The sequence below is a fragment of the Cupressus sempervirens genome, chromosome 6 (genome assembly GCF_028749045.1).
Source record: "Cupressus sempervirens isolate cs-2001-9-10 chromosome 6, ASM2874904v1, whole genome shotgun sequence".
In the NCBI taxonomy this organism is placed as follows: domain Eukaryota; kingdom Viridiplantae; phylum Streptophyta; class Pinopsida; order Cupressales; family Cupressaceae; genus Cupressus; species Cupressus sempervirens.
Genome location: NC_143123.1, coordinates 591,868,102 through 591,883,668, shown reverse-complemented (window position 1 = coordinate 591,883,668; position 15,567 = coordinate 591,868,102). Strand labels below are relative to the sequence as shown.

Here is a 15,567-nt window from a genome sequence, read left to right as displayed (position 1 = left end):
TAAGAAAATTTAGTTGCATCAACAATAAGGTCAAACCATTGCTACTCTCTAACATTTGTAATAGTGATTCAAATCTCCTAACGGCGTTAGCCTAACAACTATTTTGAAAATCCTCTAACAAGGTAGAATTTCTAGATTGAAGTGTCTAAAGACCTCTAACAAGGCCACTCCTAATAGGGATCACTTCAAAAGAGTGAAAAATAGTAACTAGTTGCAATTGGTGGTTTTCCCAAATTGGGTTTCTATGTTAAATCTTTGTGTCTCTTGTGTTCATGTTATTTATTTTATGATTCTACAACTAAGTTAATAAAGGTTAATCACATTAAATGTCATGATAAGTAATTATTTTAGTGTTAACTGAGTGACAATAATTCTTAGTATTAATTGAGCTTCAACAAGATTTAGATTTTGTATTGCATTGACATCTTAAGGGATCTTGGATATGTTTTTGTGGTAACTAATATTTACTTCTCCCATCTTAGTTACTTCTCTTATATTTCCAATAATCGGTATAAGAGCATTTGGTATTTGCAGAGAAAGTTTCAAGGACCTAAGCTAAATGTCAAGATGTATTACATAAGAGAGATTCCTAAGATGAATGGAGATAACTTCCAAACGTAGCAGGAACTCATGAAGCTGCATTTGGAAATCATTGGAGACTCAGGCCTAAAATACCTAAAGAAAAAGTATGTGGCACCTACTAAACTTTGATAGTGGAATAAATTACAGGAAGGACGAATCAAAACATAATGATGATTGGAATTTCCTCTATGCTTAATTATGTTGAATTTGATGAAGTCAAAGACTGTGTTACTACTCATGAAATGTGGATCAAGTTGAAAGATATCTATGGAGGATATGAAAATGTAAAGAGAGCTAAGGCAGAAATTCTAAGAGGTCAATTTGATGAATTGAAGATGAGAAAAGATGGAAACATTGCAAAATATAGTGAAAGAATCAAAGAAAGTGTGAGTGCAATAAGAGCCTGAGGAGGGAAAATAGATAATGTGACAATGATCAGCAAGGTAATCAAAACTCTTCTTCCTATTTATGAAATTACAGTTTCAGCTATTCAAGAAACGAGATTTAATCCCAAAAATGATATAGCTTTGGATGTACTAATGGGAAGGTTGACATCCTTTGAGTTAGACAACTTTGATAACTATGTTCCTAATTCTAGTACCATTGAGTCTTCATTTAAAGCTAAGCTTTCACTCAAAAAGAAAGGTCACCTTGGGGATAGCTGTTTTCCAAGAAATGCCAAAATAAATGGGATAGTGGTCTAACAATGTCACATCTATCAATGGAATAACAGGTAAATCACAATCTTCAAAAAAGGAGAAAAAAGATTGCGCTGAGATCATAGCTTTGTGTTGTTGGATGCTTCCACCATCTCCCACATCCAACATGTCTGGAATTTGGAGCCATGTCCGCATTCCCATCGGGGTTGGATTCAATGGTGGAATGACACCATTACTAGAACTACTTAATTTTTTCTCATCCACGGGCATCAACTGGAAATCTTCAGAAAACGGTCTTATGAAGCCAACACCCTTGCCCTCAAAAAAGCCTCTAAAGCTCTCACCTTCAACCCCTTTGATGTGGATTTACAAATTTAGCTTGCCAAGCTTCGCCATGATAAGAAAATTGCTAATAACTATGCTGCCTGAGGAGCCCAAATCAAAGCTCCACTAGTTGGAGGTTCGTGACAAAGCCTCAAAGGAGTTCTTCCAGGCTCTCTAAGCCTATCATACCAATGTTGGAATTAAAAAGATAAAATAGGGAATTGATGTTCTTTCCAGTCCACCCGACATCCTGCAAGCATTTTTTCTTCACTATGAGAACGTCTTTGCTTCACAGGACAATTCGATTGCTCAAGAGGAGGCTCTCAGAAAGTGTATCGTTGTTACTCCAAACCGCCTCGCGATTGAGCAACGTGCTTTCTGTGAGCAACTTCTTTCCCTCCGAGACCTTAAAGAGGTAGTTTACTCTATGGCAGATGAGAAATCCCCTGGGTGTGATGGATTTCCCTGTGAATTTTACAAACATCTTTGGGAGCAAATTGGTCCTGATTTGCACAAAGTTTATCTTGAAGTATATCATTCTAAAAGCTTAGGAGTGATCATAAATAAAGGAAATATTATATTCATACCTAAAGCTGGTGATCCTGAGGAAAAATGCAACTGGAGGCCCATCACCCTCCTGAATGTGTCTTATAAGATCATTGCCAAGGTGCTCTCTCTCAAAATTTGCCATATGCTACCTTTAATTGTGCGGCTTGAACAAACTGGCTTCATCAAATCTAGATATATTCTTGACAACATCATTGCTATCTGGGAAGGTATGGAATGGGCCCGTAAGTCCAAGTAGTAGGATATCTTTTTAAAGATAGATTTTTCTAAAGCCTATGATCGCATTGAATGGCCTTTCATTTTGGCTATGCTTCAAGCTCTGGGTTTTGGTCCCCATTTCCTTCAGTCAGTGGAGATGCTCTTTAGTGACGCTAATGCTTGCATCACCATCAATAATTTGCAATCTGAGGCTTTTGGACTTTTTTGCTCCATCAGGCAAGGTTTTTTGCTAGCTCCAACGCTTTATGTCCTTGCTGCTGAAGGTTTTGGTTATTTACTTGCTCACTTTGTGTCTTCAGGACTGGTCCATGGCATTTCCTTGCCTGATTCTTCCTCCCAGTTAGTTGATGGTCATTTTGCTGATGATTCTTTTCTTACTCTTCTTGAAGATGAAGAAAACATCAAAAATGCTTTAAATTGTCCGAACACTTTTTGTCAAGCCTCTGGCTCTGCCATTCAATGGCATAAAATGCTCTTTTATTGCCAGTCTTTCTTGCTAGCTCCACCTTGGCTCAACCAATTTCAATGGAAATGGGTTAATCATGGAGAAATCTTTCACTTTCTTGGCACTCCCTTTACTTTCCAGGCTTCCCCTGTGGAACTTTGGAATGTTGTGCTTGCAAAGATTAGCAAAAAGCTTGATTATTGGATCACTAAGCTGCTTTCTCTTGCTAGTAAATTCCAGATTTGGTCTAAGATTTTGGCTGCCACCCATGTGTATGGTCTCCCTCCAAAGCTTCCTATTTCAAACTAGAACATTTTCTTAGAGATTTTCTTTGGGCCTCTGGTTCTGACCATCATGGTTTTCACAGAGTTGCTTGGGATTTTTGTTGTCTCCCAAGGGAATCTGGGGGTCTTGGCCTACTTTCCACTTGGAAGTAGGGCCTTGCCCTTTGTGCTAAATGGATTATCAGAGCTATTTCTAGAGATAAATCTTGGAAGATACTGGTAAGGCATTGCATTTCTTCTGGCTTGCCTGTTAATAGATCGGCATGGAAGGGGATTGGTTTTTAGACCCTTCTCACTATGCGTGAACCAGTGGTCATACAAGGCTCTTTTATTATAAAGAGCATCTGGAAAGCCTGAGAAGCTGTTAAACCTTGGCTTCATTGGGCTGGTGATGAGTTTTGCAATGGGCTATCCTTAAATCAATAGAATATTTGGTGGTCTCCCCTGTTTTCCATCTAGGGTACTCCTCTTGCCAAGACTCAAGGTGCCCGTGCTCTGCGTTTCTTTAAACATGGCATCCGCAATACCTAGGATTTTTTTTCAAGAGTCACCATGAATTTTAGGTCATGGGAGGATATGCAAGTTTAGTACCACCTTGTTAGTTCTGATCACCAGACTTATGACCTTTTTTTGTCTTCCATCCCTGTGCACTTAGTTCATAAATTGGGGATTTAGTTTGTTCGTCCTTGGTGGCATGATTGGAAGTGGTATCCTACCACACCATTAACCAATTATAAGCCCAATACGGGGTACAGATGGCTTTCGCCCCACCTTCCAATGGTGGACATGCTTAATCAATGGTGGCATTTGCAATCTTCACTTTCTCAATGGAGAAAACATTTCGACACCATTTGGAGTGCCATTATAGAACCTAAGATTTCCCACTTTGCTTATTGCCTTGCCTTCCAAGGTCTTCCCCTAGGGCCTCAACTCAAGCACATTGGGGTTCCTGATCCCAGATGCCCCTTCTATGGTCAACCTGAGTCCTTTTTGCATATTTTCTAGTTTTGCAAGCATGCTCAGAATTATTGGCACTGGATTCATGATTTTTTCAAGCCTTTCAAGCTCGAACCTTTTTCATGGCACATGATCCTGCTGGGTGATTTCCCCAGAATTCCTCGAAAGTTCTCCCAAATTTGGCATACCTTTAGGATGGAAATTTTGTTTTCTCTGTGGAAAGAAAGGAATGTAGTTTTATTCACTCACAATTTTTTGGTTGTAAACATTGCAATGTACACTAAGGCATGCATTTGTAACAATGTTATTATGCAGATATAGGTGCAAGCTAATAAAGTTTCCCAGAAGTTGCGCACTTACAGGAATTGTTAAATCATTGGGGCAATGCTCCATGCACCATTTCTAGAGTGTCTTTGGATGCCTTGACCGATGCCTTGTCATCTCGCAGTCGCCATTCCCGACGCCAGTCCTTTGGCCACCATTCACACACACCATGCTCCTAGGGTCCTTGCCACCACTCTCCCAGTAGTGGACATGGTGGTTGGAGGCACTGCTCTACTTCCCCACCGAGTGGTGGTTTTGGTTGGTCCCCAGCTCCTCCCCCTAGGCGAGCTTTTGGCTGGTCCCCGGATCCTCCCCCTGGACAGGTGCACTCTGGCAAGTTTCCTCAGCTGGCCTTGGCAATTTCTCCTCCACGGCGAGACAAGAAGGATGCAGAGACTACAACTACGCTAGATCTTGTTGATGCTGCTGATGGCTAGATTGTTCCCAGTCTGCCCCACAATCCCACTGATGCGTGGGGATTTCCTGATGAAGATGATCCTCCCTCTGATGGTACTGCCTTGGCAACCTAAGGTTGTTAAAAGTTTTTTTTTTATGAATAGTGATTAGTTTTTGGTTGAGGCCATGTTGTTAATTTCGGCTTCGACCGTGTGAACTCATTCACGGGGTGATCTTGTATCCCCTAGCCCCTTTTTTGTGAATTGTAAACTTAGTAAATTTTATTAATTGAAAAGGACTACTCATCAAAAAAGAAAGGTGGAAAATCTAAAGGAAAACAATATGAAAGTGAAGAAGAAGATAGTTTTGATGATGATTGATTGGCCAAAGAAAGGGATCAAAATACTACAGCAATGGATTGCTTAATCCAGGATTGGACATCCTGAGTGTTTCCAACCCAACTCATTTGGACTCATTTGATTTATTAATGAGGGACTTAAATTTGAAATGGTATCTGTAAAGTATATGCTTCAAACTTTTCTTAACTTAAGAATTATTCTACGAAAATTCAAATGATTATACTATAGGAAATCTATGCTAAAGTTGAGAATCAAATCTATTTCTAAAAAGCATGAAAATACAACCGAGAACTACTTCAATTGCCTATGCTACAGGAATAGTCCACTAATTCTACTATTAGTGGCTGTAGGAACAAAAGAGTATACTCTAGTTCTACAAACTGAAGGTAAATCCTATGTTAATTAATTAGTTCACTCCCTATGTGGGCCCCCACAAAGAAGTGAAGCAGAACTACTCAAAGATGGAAACCTAAAATGATCTTTTTATTCATAACAACAATAAATGTAAATACTGATAAATAAAAAGATTATATTCAACACTCAAAAACTTAGAAAACTTCTTCTTTCCACTAAAAACCACTAATTAATTATTATTTTTAGAACAGAAACTTCTAGTTATTTAAGCACAAATTAGGAACAAAATTTATAGATTTTAGGCTCCATCAACTACTGAAACAATGGATGACATTGAACATTACAAGAGATGAATTAACTTTGGCACCAAATGGAACATGAATTTAGGACTTCATGACCCCTAGATTTCTCACTTTGACTCCTACTTTCCTGAAAATAGTTATTGGCTATTATGAACAAAATGGTTGGTGATGTGGAAGGTCATTAATTAAATATACTAGTGTTTTCCCAGTCTGTTAACTCTACTTAGCTAAGTTGACTTCACCTTTAAGTATACATAATATTAGTACCTCCAAAGTAATAACATACATCAAGAATAATTCAAAATATTTTATCTAAATTAGTTTAACCTATGTCACATTGCTGCAAGAGAACTACCCAACCTAGCTAAGGAAGAAAAACATCATTCTCACTATTTTGTAACCAATGACGTATGATTTCATAGCATATTCATTTTAGTCCTAGAAAGTAATTATGCACATATATGTCTAAAATTATCATAAACATCATGTTCATAAACATCAAAGTCTTTAGAAAGTTTGCAAGTTCAACTGAAAATGAAATGATAAAATAGACCATATTCTAGTCTCATCATTCCCCCCAACTGAAACTTTGACTTGTCCTAAAAAAATTATGATTTTTTTTACCCTGGTAGCCATCCTAAAATCTGAGGGAACACTCTATCCTTTACCTCATGTAGCGTAGTTCCAAAAAAAGCCTTCACTCTTCCTATACCCTTCCCATCTATGGAGCTCTTCTGTCATATCAAATTTCTCTAAATCTTGTTTATTAGCAAGCAATGGGAACAATAGCAGTGGAGGTTGAAAAGTTAAAGGAATCCAATCACCTTTTCTTTCTTCCCCTAGCTTAATATACTAGGGTGCTCATCGAGTAGCCATGACAAGATTCAATAGAGAATGAGGTTCCTTCTTCTACAAGTCTTCACTCAATCATATCCAGTGCCATTGATTTCCCTTCTTTGTTGTAGGAAGATCTATTTTTTCCATAGCTTTATATTATTGATAGGCTTCCTCCCTTAAAGGAGAAATAATCTAGTTTCCAAATTTTGATTGAGAAACTTTTAACCAATCATAGTACAATGTTCTAGCATCCTTGGCTTTAGGCCTGAGAAAAAGTGGAATCTCATACTCTAATTCTTTGTATTGGTGGGCCTAGTTTTCTCTACTAACTTCATTTTGGATCGAAGACATCAATGCCCTGAGTTGAGTATCACCCACATAAAGTAGAGGTTTCTAATCTCTATTGTCAGGGACTACTAAATTAAGTAAAAAGAGTTCACTGAGTAAATTTTTTATAGCTACAGGGGTAGTATGAAAAGCTTGGAAAATTTCCTAAGGATTATTCAACGTTAAACTTTTACCTTGCATTACATAGGTCATCTGATAATTAACAATTTTTTCTTTAAAAAAGAAAGCATAAAAAAGAGAAAGAGAGTGACAAGACATCGATTCAAGAACCATGGTAGTGAATTTTGCAAGTTTACCACTTAATTGTTCAATCTCTACATCCTTTTCAATCAAATCTTGAGTTTGATTGAAGATGGTTTTGTTGAGGCTCTCTCTCTCTCTCTCTCTCTCTCTCTCTCTCTCTCTCTCTCTCTCTCTCTCTCTCTCTCTCTCTCTCTCTCTATTTTCCATTCTTCCCTCTCCTGAATTAATTGATTAGATAATTGTGAATTAATGCTTAACAATGAAATAGTGGAACTAGGATGGTAAGTAACATGTGACACAAGTGAAGGACCAAGAGGAATAGCTTGTTGGGCTACATAGGCTAAAACATCAAGTCCTTGCAAACAAATCTTTTCAGCAATAGCATTAACTCTATCCAAATCTATTATAATATCTTTTTCATGAAATTTTCCCCTCTAAAGAATAGGAGGAGAGTCTACAACTTTGACAAATACACTATTGTTACTGTCTAAATCTATGGAAATGATGGGCATCTAGACAAAGGATGATCCTACTACTATAGGCATACATTCTACACTTTCTTCATTTGAACCATATTCAATGATGATCTTATCCTCATCAGAAGAGGATTGCTCTTTTTCAATAGTTACAGTTTTGGACATAGAGGATTGAAAAGACACACCCTAATCAGGTTTTTCAAATAATTGGCTCCTTCGAGTTCTACACTTGAGGGGTACTTCTACTACCTTTGAAGCTATAGGAAGTTTTGGAGATGTTTCCTGTACATTCTCTTTCTTCTTCTTATAAACCCTAGGAACTGAAGGAGAGCTAGTGTTTGGGGAAAATTTAATTTTCCTTTTACCCTTATTAGATGTTGGACCCAACCTATAGGTAGAAGCTATAGGAGTGGAAATTGGGGTTCTCTGTGACCTCTTGGGTTTGGATGAGGAAGATTTTGGTATTGGGCTTATAGGATTTTCTTGAGGTTCATTTTCCTCCTTAATTTTCTCTATAGGTTGCCTAATAGGGTTTTGCATATTGTTTGAAATAAAATCATCCCAAAATATCCTGAGTTGTTCCTTGAGGGATTTTTCGATGATGAGCTTGATAAAATAGTGGTGTGAAACATCTTTTGGTTCCTTTTTGCACTACAGTAGCTCTTTTTAGCAAAATGTGATACATAAAATGAACAACATTTAAAGGGTAGTCAACATATCTTAAGAATCTCAAAATTTTGAAATGTGTGGCATGTAAATATGAATGTCTCCTCTCACAAGTAAAATATCTCACAATATAGCTAGTAAATTAGTTAAATGGTTCTAGTAAAGATGTGCGGATTGTACCTTGTTTCCAATCTATTTGAAGCTGTGGGTTTGTGTGCATTATAAATTGGGCTTTGGCCAAAACTAGGTCTAATCTGTTTGACAACTCCTCTCTTGCTAGAGGAAATTCCATTATCTCAGCTACAATCTCAAGTGAAAATGAAACCCTTATTCCTCTGACTATGGAAAAACCATCCTTCGGCATCTGCAAAACTTCTAAGGTAAGCTCCTCATCCCATGCAGATAGTTTGAAGATGTAATTCGTCTACCACCTGGCTTAAAATATAGGTTGGAAAATTGGGTCTCCTAACAATATTACATGGTCAGGTATTTCTCTTCTTCTCAAATCACCCCCCATTGTTCTTCTGGAGTGATTACAAGAGTAATTTCAAAAATGGAAAAGCTTCGAACAAGACAAGAAGAAAAGTGATAGTACTTTTTTAAGTAACTAACATTTTAGCATTTAAGATCACTTAATTTTGCATAAAGTACCTTAGCTAGAACTCATACTTTTAATCACCTAAAAATGGTCATCTAGACTATTAGCCCCCTTATCAACATTTTGGCTAAATTAATTTAATCATTTATCTAGACCAAATTGCTAATAATCAATTTATTTGATTATAACCTATAGTTTGACTATGCTATCCTAAGTTCATTATTTGATTAAAAGAACATGTCCCCTTTTAATTAAATAAAACACCCCATTCTTCTAACCCACTTAAAGTGCACACATAAATTCCTTTTTCTATTTGACAATTAAAAGAAAAGGCTTGTGAGACTTTTGTCTTATGTGACAGGTCAACTTATATTCTATTGGTTGACTTGTGTGTGCACATGGATCACTCCTCTTTTTAAATTCCACCGTTGATCATCCACCATCTTCATCTTGATCTCTACCATCCGTATGACTTTAAAAGGGAGAGAGCTTTCCACCTCAAAGGATCCATCCATCTTTTGAATATTGTTATGCTGTAAGTTTTCTAATAGGTTTCTTTGGAGCTTTGTGGAGAACTTCTGTTTCTTGTCTACATTCTCTCATACCATAGCATTTTAGCTTAGATTCATGTTGCATGTTAGTTTAACTTCTATTTTGCAATAATCTATCTCACATAGCTTAATATTTGGATTGTAACAATCTCATCCATGCTTAGAATAGTTGCACTTTTCATATTCATTCTAGTTTAATCTTTAGTTGCATTGCATTCTGTAGGAACTCCTTGAGACATTTGCATTTTTGCATCTTGTCTTTGGAACCTCCCATTGCATGGTTTACTAGCAAGAAGTGTATCTCTAAGGCTCAGCTGAGAGCCTTCAAACTTGAAACATACCTTCTTGCACTCCGTGGATAGGGAGCTCTAAGCCGGCATCCGAACATTCCAACTCATGGAATCGTTTGGAAAGAAGGGTTTAGAGCGTGACAAATTTCGAGTGTACATTTTTGGCACCCACCGTGGGGCATGAATCAAGTTTCTAGCTCCATTTGCTTTAATTTATTATCTCTAGTGTTTTTATAGCAGCATATTGGATCTAATCAAGTGCTTTTGTAGAATTATCTCTTTGGTTTTAAGGCCAACCCATAAGTAGATTGGTTTGAAGGTCAAAAATCTAGTTGGTTTAAAGATTTGATCATATCTTTTAAACCACTTAGATTTTTGTTCTAAAATGTTTTTTGCAAGTTGTGTATGTGTTCAAAATATCCCAGTCTGATTTTTAGAGCATTTTGACGTGATTTACGGGAGTTATGATTTTTTCTTTGTTTTTCATAAAAAGTTATTTTTAATCGCAAATCAGTGCATTTTTTAGAAAAACTTACATTTTCAAAAATATTTTTGAATTGTAAGAGGGGTACTCTCTTTGTGTTTTGACTTTTTAGGTTGTATTAGGGATCAAAAATCCGATTTGATAAATTTGGCCTATTTTGACAAAATCAGTCTCTAGAGAGAAAATGAAGAGATTTTTTTTAATTTCTTGCATTTTTGGAAAGCTCTCTAATTTTTAGTAGGGGTATCTTCTTTTCATTTTTGTTTTTGGATCCGAAATAATAGAAAAAAAGTATAATCTTGTTGACTAGATCAAAAGCAAAGAGTAAAAATGAGAGCATTTGTGATTAGTTTGCCCTTTCTTTGCATACACTTGATTGGAAGATAATTTAGATATTTGAGGAAACTAACCATTTTTTATTTTAGTTTTTTATGTTATTTCACACTAACTTGTGGTGCTAACAAGTTGTGATTGCAGGTTGCCATCCTTGTAAAAAAAATTGAAACATTGTATAAAAAGAATGCATGTCAAAGCTTCAAATGCACAAGGGCTACTAACGATTGTTTGCAGGGCTGCCCAACGCATAAAAATCCAATTTTTCTTGTTCTTTACTTTTACATGTGCGGCATATACTATTTGTTTATTGTTAGGCACATTAAAACTTACAATTGAGATCTTTTGGTGATAGGAGAGTATGCTCTTCACCCTTGTGGTGAATCAAAAATCTTGACTTACCATTTGATTTCAAGAGTAAGAGGCAACTAAATCTTTTTGGCATGTTTGGGAGAAAATGATTGGAATAGGAGAGTATACTCTTCACCCTTATGGTGAATCAAAAATCTTGACTTCCAAAAGTTGATCCACTCTTTGTGTAGTTTAGAATCCTTTAGAGGGCCTACTCTCGGACAACCTGAGAGGAACGACCCAAGTGGGGACAAGTAGATTACCTGGCTCTTCCAACCCACTATAAAATCAAGGCTATCAAGGACACAAAACCTTGGTAGACATAGTGATTGTCTTCGTCTAGTGTGATTGCTTATGGGATTTCGACCATAGGGAGATCACTAGGCAAGAATGCTTAAGGTATTCTTGTGGTCGCAAGATTGGTTACTCATCGCAAGGTGAGGTGTCCTATAATTGGGAGCAAGAGGAATGCTATGAACGGAAGCCTTATCTAAACACCCTAAGTTAGTAACTACCTTTTTTAGTCGCTCAACTTCTTGGTGCAAGGATCGATCCTAGTGGACTACTCGGATCACCCCAAGATTTTACACTCACCATCTGTGTTCCCTTGGTTATGCTTATGGAATTTCCATGAAAAAGCCAATATCTCTTATGGGAAACCACTTAGTGTGAGGCAAAGGAACATAAAGCGTGGGCCAAGCTGTTGAGTAATGAACCATGTCCTTTAGGTAGATATTGCTTGATGTGTTCTTGAATGTGCTAGACCTGTGGAAATCTTTTTAACATACACATGATGATAATTCTAGGGAATTCTTTTGAGACCTCAAATATGCTTGTATCATGCAAGGTTCTTTGTCCCTTGATTGATTTTTTGAAGACTATTCCATGTGTCACTATCTTGCTTGGAAAGAAATTTCTTTTGAACATCAAACTTGCTATGCTATCAACTATTGTCAAACTTTGCCAACCAAATCAAAACATCAAGTGCAAACATTTTCTTGTGTTTCTTGCTAAGGGTAGTCTCATCATTTGATTTTTATTTTCTATGTCTCTAGTTCTTGAACATGCTTAAAGTGACTCTTTGGTCTTGGTGCTCTTGGTCTTTTTGTCTTCATGGTCTATGTCCGCTTGCTAGTCATCCTTTTGCTGAAATGGTTACCTTGATTTCTTGACTGCACTCTTAGGTTGGGAAAGTTCACTTGTCACCCCACTTGCTCTATCTACTTAGCTATTGGCTTCTTGCCTAGCTCTTGACTTGAGATACTAGTGTCATAAGTAACTTGGACACTTTCTTGACAAGTCACTTTACTCTATCATTACTATATTGGCAAGTGAATAATCTACCTCTCTAGTTTGGACATCAAGTTATCTTGTGTCACCTTATTAGCTTCCTCTAGTCTCCTTCATGCTTGATTATATATCTATCACTATGGAATTCAAAGCTTGTGCTACCAAACCTCAACCAAATCTAGATGATCATGATATCCTCCATGTCACTAAAGAGTTTCAAGATCTATATGCACAATATAAAGAACTAGAAGAGACAAATGATCTTTCTTACCTTCATCTCTCTAAGCACATGATAGAAATGAAGTCTAAACTTGAGAAAAGGTTAGAGGAGAAGATTGCATCATTAAATGAATCTTCCTTAAGGTCTTTACATGCATGTGAGTCACCTTCTTTGAGGTCATCCTCTTCTTCTAGGTCTACATGCTCTACTTCAAGACATCAAATGTCTTCATCTTCTATATCTAAAGACCTCTTTAGAGAACAAGCAAGTGATACCTTCTTTGATCCTATGCCAAAATTTCATGATGGACCCATCTTTGATGAAGATAATTATGAAGACATGAATGCATTCTATTCACTTGAGAAATAACCAAAGGACTCTAGACATACTTTTGAGAGAAATTTTACTCCCTTGGGGAATTCTTATGATGACATTTTGAGAACACTTCTTGGCACCAAGCTCATCATGTTTCCTAAGTCTATCTCCTATGGAAATCCATTCTTGGATACCTATTGTGCATGTCATCAATCTAATGACCATGCTACTTCAGATTTCATTGAGCTAAAACATAAAATCCGAGATCTTATTGATAATGGAATTATTGATACCTCTAATGATTCATGCGATGAGGATACTTTTCATGAGCAAGATTACATTAATGAACCTATGTCTAGTAGCAGTTCTATTACATCTTCCACTTCTTCCAACACTTGTGCATCTCCCAACACTTCAAATCTTTCCAACATGCCTCCATTAAATAAAGAGCCTAATTCTTTCCACATAGACTACGTGTATCCTCAAGGGCTACCTCTAAAAGAAACTCAAGCTAACCTTCACTTGGCTCTAAACCTTTTCCATGCTACTAATCCTAAACATCCTCAACCTTCATGCACTACTATGCCTAATCCAAGCACTACTCCATTCACTCTTCATTCTCCCTTGTCCTTAGAAGTGGCTCCATGTCAAGAGGACGCTCAAAAAGAAAAAGCTATAAATGTCAAGAAAGATCAAGATCAAGAACCTGTTCATCTCTTTCAAGATTTTTCCCCTCCATATCCTATATTTGTCCACCTCCTAAGTATGATGAAGATAGCACTTCCATTATCTCCCTTGAGCTTACTAAAAATTATGAGAAAATTTCTCTTCCCATGCTATCCAAAGCTACTTGTCAAGATCAAAGGATCCCCTCATGTTCTACTTCTCCACATCCACTTTAAAATTGTGCTCAAGCTTCAAGTGCTTCTATTAAAAATGTTATTCCTATCAAAGCTACTCATGAGTTTGTTGATATCTTTTACCATGTTGCTCACTCTAAAGATGTTGATATCCCTTCTTACTATCCATTTGCATATCCTAATTCTATCATTGGTCCTCATCCATTAGAGCTAAAGCCTTCAAACCTTCCATCCATATTGGGGCCTTACGTTCCTTCATCTCCTACACTTTCCACTTCTAGCTCTCCTATCATACCTCAAGATCAACAAAGACACTCATCCTTGATGAATTTTCACCCATCTATCCATCTAAACTAGTCATATCAGCCTTATTCATCCACAAATCCCAAGTCCTTTAGAAGTGAGAATAAACATAAGAATCCATTGAAAAATAAAGATCACTATGTCCCATCTAATCGACATGTGAATGCTAAGAAGGAGAATTCATAAAAGAGACTGCAAAGGTCAACTATTAAGAGAGCTAAATCAAAGCAAATGTGGGTTCCTAAACCCATTATTGAAGAAATGTGTTTTGAAGTATCGAAAAGAAAATCTAAAGCTATATGGATTCCCAAGTCTCTTTTAAAAGAATTTAATATTGAAAATACTTCAAAGTTGACATTCAAGCTTCCGAAGGCTTCTATTCCATCTTCGTCCAAAAATCTTCCTAAAAATATTCCAAAGCCTTCCACTCCACTTTTTTTCCAAATCTTTTCTACCACCTCATACATCTAAATCTCAAGCTATTTCATCCATGATTCCTCCATTGTTCCAATACCCTTCAAGGTGTGTGTCAATGTTGATCTTGTCCGATATTTTAGCTACCCACATGAAATCTTCTAAAGCTTACACCTCCTTTCTATACATGAACTCTTATCCTCCATATATTCTTCCTACTACCATTTCCCTTTCATCACCCTATCAACATCTTTGAGCATACCTTTCTATGGTCTTGGCTTATCATGGCTTATCTTTCCTATAGGAGCACTATCTAAATTCAAAAAGCTTGAGCTCTTTCTAAAAATTCAAAAAAATAAAAAAGAAAAAGAAAAAAAGGAAAAAAATAAAAAATGAAAATGTGCCTTGGTGAAAACCACTTCTTGTGGCACCTTGGATAAGTACCATGATGAAAACCTGGCAAATAGGCATCATGTGTAATTCTTCCATCATCCATCTATCCCCTCTTCTCTCTTTGATCTTGAAAATGTTGAGCTATCATTGTGTATTGGCTATCTTATCTATCACTCACCCCATCCTTCTCATTCTCTCATATCTTTCACATCTAGCTTCATTCTTATTACTCTATCCCATCGCTATCCTATCTAGTTGACCCCATGAGTCTTGATCAAAATAAATAAAATATGGTTCTCATAGGCCTCTTGACATGTCTACTCTCTTGGATTGCATGCTTTCATGCTATCTTACTCATTGGCTTCCATCGCTTATCTTATATGTTATCACACTTCTTGGCTTCACCGCTTATCCTACACACTATCTTTCTCATTACTTCCATTGCTTATCCAAAATATGCTTCATATGACTAATTCACTTCTTTCCCTAGCTTGGGTACTCTTGAGGAGTCAGTTCTTGAGGATCACTTTTACTTGCTTCACATTCCTTTCTTATGCATTATTGCTTATCCACTGGCTTGTTTCTCCATCATGTCCTATACCTTACTAGACGTTGGGAGAAAATGATGTGATCTTGCTTGAGAACTAGTGATCTCTAAAACCTTCTAAAAAATCCAAAAAATCATATATGATGCTAAAAAAATCCTAAAAATAAAAAAATGTCCTAAAAAAATATCATCTTAGTGAAAACCTAGCAATAGGTGCTTTGATGTATCGCCAAAAAAATCAAAAAAGTTAAAAATACAAAAAAATTGAAAAAATTC

General features: G+C 36.7%; 1 pseudogene; it reads left to right on the top strand.

The window, feature by feature from the left end:
* The first annotated feature begins 4,571 nt into the window (after window positions 1-4,571).
* The window catches only part of LOC149553637 (protein argonaute PNH1-like), a 72,896-nt pseudogene continuing 61,900 nt past the window's right edge, over window positions 4,572-15,567 (top strand).